At 42.4% G+C, this 4,030-nt stretch overlaps 1 long non-coding RNA gene across 1 annotated transcript in view; it reads right to left on the bottom strand.

Annotated features, from left to right (window-relative positions):
- The window catches only part of LOC104995341, an 8,622-nt gene extending 4,611 nt beyond the window's left edge, over positions 1 to 4,011 (bottom strand). The window contains exons 1-2 of the long non-coding RNA XR_826056.1: positions 3,065 to 4,011; positions 959 to 1,082 (exon numbers count right to left, since the gene is read on the bottom strand). This is a non-coding gene — a long non-coding RNA (uncharacterized LOC104995341). The remainder of the gene's footprint in view (positions 1 to 958; positions 1,083 to 3,064) is intronic.
- Positions 4,012 to 4,030: the final 19 nt, after the last annotated feature.

Raw genomic sequence — 4,030 nt, 5'->3', positions numbered from 1 at the left:
CCAAAAAAAAGGAAAAAAAAAAAAAAAAAAAGAAAGAAAGAAAGGAAAAGATGGGCACAGGCTAACTTGGATTTGAATCCCAAAGCATACTGACACTGAGATAGTGGATGTGGCATGGGCCATGTCCATAGGACCTGTGATACTCTCCCAAGGATGCTTCCCATTGGTCTATCTAAAGCCTCGCGGAATGAGACCACAATTGGGGCTTCACTACCAATGCTTATTCAAGTTTGTTAAATCTATCCTCTTCTCCCTAGAATTCCAATCTCCCTTGGGTTCAAAAATGCCCATGGCTCTGGGCTCACTTCCTTCTTCTCAATGAGTAGAGCTGCAAGATTTTGCTTGCTGGGCCATTCCACACAAAAGAAATAACAAAAATATAGCATCACAATATGGGTTTCTCTCTGAGAAGAACAATATTACTTTATGTTGCCTACAGTAGTCTAAGCACACTGGCAAGCATTTGGACATGATGTTGAGTAGAAATGATGATAAAATTAACATGTAATTCATATTTTAGCAAGGAAATTTTAACTCAGAAATGCACTTTTTGATAAGGGGAAGTGGTCTGTAGCTTGATGAAAGAGGGTATATCCTAAGACAACTCCATTTCGAATAGCTCTAGAGAGAGAGATTTAAAGAATGCATGGATATGTGTATACCTGTAGCTGATTTACATTGTAAAGCAATTATACTCTAACAGTTTTTTTAATTTTAAAAGATACACACTTACAGATAGATTAGACATAGATATAAATATAGATAAATAGACAGAAAGGATTATAAACAAGGACTTCTGGACAGCACAGGCAATTCTACTCAACACTTTGTCTTAAGCCATATGGGAAGAAAATCCAAAAAAGAATAGATGCATATATATGTACAAGTGAATCAAGTTGCTGTACACCTCAAACACCGCATTGTAAATCAACTATTCTCCAATAAAGAACACACGTACCTGGAGTTTCAACTGTGTCCTGCTTTTTGGTTGTTCCCTTTGTGTTAATTTCACAACTTACGTGATAGAAAGTGAAAAGCAAATGATGTTTTTGATGAAGGTGAATGGGAAGCTCAATTTTTATCTGAAATGAAAGCAAAATTATATAGAGCATTTTGTTTTCTTCGTCAAGTGGGACTGTCAGACCTTTAGCTTTGTTTCATCATACTTTTCCAATGACATAATTTTCTAAATCACAGGTCAAGTGGTCAAATAATAGATATCATTTAAATATATTCCAAATGCCTTTCTGGTCAGTTTCAGTTTGACAACAATATTCTCTTGGGTTGTGAGGGCTGATTTATTACTCTTCCTGGAGAGTTGTGGATTCTCCTGGATTCAACTTTGCAGAAACATTTTCTGAAACACTGGATCAAAACCACATCCTTAAAGCCCAGAGATACTATGTAATTCAATCTGAGTCAGTGAATCCAATCCATCTACAATGTGCACTGAATTTGAAAACCTGCCTTTTTTTTTTTTTTTTCAAAATCATTGCCCTCCTCTGCGTGGAAAAAAAAAATAAGCCTTTATGAATAAATGAGCAAAAAGTCACTGAGGTATTATGGAATCCACAAATTACAGTTGTATAAATTTCTTTAGAGGAAAAACACAGCTTTACTCTTGAATAAATGAAAAGTATCATGACACATGCATTTCATGCTAAAAATTAATACTTTAATACAAGCACCTCAAGTAATTTGCCAATCAGAACCCAAGTGAATGTTTTTAATGTCTCCTGGGAAGGATGTGGGCGACAGATCACAGATTTAATTGATTTAACGCACATGCGTGGACCTGCCCAGGAACCCATGTAAGCCTACACGCTCACACTCACTTTCCTGGTTAATACATAGCAAATGTTTCAAAAGTCCGTTTCTGGCTTCCTAACATGGATTACTTACTACATGAACAAGCTTTCTCTCTAGTGACTGGCACTGGTTATAGAGAGGAATACATTAAACAGCTTGGTGATGGGACATCTGGCCTAATTATCATTCACACAAGACACGGCTTTGGTGTGATAACTAATTTCTGTTGTAGGTATATTTCACCACAGAATATGCCTATTCACAGCATCTAGACCATCTGGGTATCGAATGCTCTGCTGCACATAAATATGGACACACTCCCTCCCTGGGTGGCAAAAACACATTCCCTGCAAAGGTTGGGGCACTGGACTGAGCAAGTCCCGGGCTGGGGTTTCAGGCCTCCATACTACAGCAGCTGGGCCTGGGGAACTGGGGACAGCAGGGTGGGGGGATGGTTTCTGACCAAGCCAGGGATGGACACGTGGAGCCTGAGAAGCAGAAACAGCAGACCTTCTGGCCTGGGATGCACACCCAGGTTCCATGGAGACACACGGTTATCAAAGGCAGCCTGCGGATTTGGATAAGCTGTCTATGCACAGACTAGAGGAGGTTTTAACAGAGACACTCAGAGAGACACTGAGAAGGACACAGACACGCAGAGACAGAGAAGTGGGAAGAAAGACAGCCAGGGACAGAATCGGGCAACCTGACTGAGGACAGGTGCTCAGAGGCCGGGAGATGGCCTCTGTCTATATTGCACTGAGGCATTTGGTGCAGCCGATGGGATTCTGGGGGCCCAGCCACACTGCTGTGTCTCTCAGAGCATTTCACTTACAGACAGGCTGCACCCTCCCATGCAGAACCACAGGAGGTAAGAGCTAGGAGGGCCTTCAGAAAACCCCTTCCAAATGTCTTATTTTAAACTCTGGAAATTGGAGACTCAGGGAGGGGAAGTGACCTGCTCAAGGTCATGGAGCCAGCTGATGTCCAAGTGTGGGCTAGAAGTCCTGTTCCAGTCTGGCGTTTGTTTCCTATGTTATCCCATGTCAGAGCCCCTTCTATCTGTGGGCCCAGGCTCCACTGTCACCAAAGGGCACCAAGCAGGCAGTGGCCCTTCATTCTGATGTGACATTTTCTATTTTCATGTGACTAACCACTCAGGGATTGAAGGTGCAGATGCAAGACTGGAAATGATTCAAACAGAAAAGAAACAACCACCACAGCATTTTCTCAATGAGAAAATAAGGTATTTTACCTCATCATAGAACTCTGGATTTTGGTTGTGATGTGAGACCACAGCATAAGCATTTGTGGTAAAGACAGACCCTGCAGGTTTTCCATAGATACACTGCAAAAGAAGGAAACAGAGTCACCACTCTCCAAGCTGCTCTTTAAACAGAATGCTAGAGGACCACATACAGTTACAGGCATCTGTGAGCACCGGGTCATGGCCAAGCCCACCCAGCTCTCACCATGAGCCTGTAAATTCCAAATCATTTCCAGTCACTCCAGACACCCCCAGACATCGCCTAACTTGGCTCCATGGATGCTGCTGAATTTCCTGCCACCAAAGAAATATAATTTCAACCTAGCTGACAGGAAGTGGCTGAACACTTCTAATCATTTGGAAGGGAAACACTCTCCAGCCAGGCCTGGCAAGCTTACTTCTCTCATGCTGTTTGCACTTCTTAATATGAGAAGCTCCTCCTTGGTCGGTCAGCAACATGTGCTGAATGCTCATTGTGCGTGGGCCAGGTAAGGAGTTTTAACAGAACCAACAGCAGATCCGTTCCTAGCCTCAAGGAATTAGAAAATGAATGGCCATTAGGCCAGACAGGCTTACTGTTTTCTCACTTTACGAGCTATACTTTCAGAGTCACCAGCTTGCTGCTACACCAATAAAATGAATGGAAGGCTTTCTAGGGTTCAGTGGAAAGATCTGATTTCATTTCTAGTGTGAGTTTTTCACTTCCATAGGCTTAATACGTTCAAGGATGAATATGGAGTCGATGAGCCAGGCTCCTAATGGCCTCACCCGGGTACTTCAGAGCCAGCCTCCAGGCCAGCTAAGAAATGAAACTGACACTCGCCTGCTCTCCTGAAATATGGTTATGAAGGCAATTTGCAGGAACTGCAGAGAGGTAACCTAAGAATCTTTGAGAATACAAAAGGATAGTGCACGGAGATGAAAAAAAACTATTCTCAGCTCCACTGAAGAAGA

This window comes from Bison bison, unplaced genomic scaffold (assembly GCF_000754665.1).
Source record: "Bison bison bison isolate TAMUID 2011002044 unplaced genomic scaffold, Bison_UMD1.0 scf7180017850801, whole genome shotgun sequence".
Taxonomy (NCBI): Eukaryota; Metazoa; Chordata; class Mammalia; order Artiodactyla; family Bovidae; genus Bison; species Bison bison.
The sequence above is the reverse complement of the archived record's forward strand: the minus strand, read 5'-3'. Positions and strand labels throughout refer to the sequence as shown.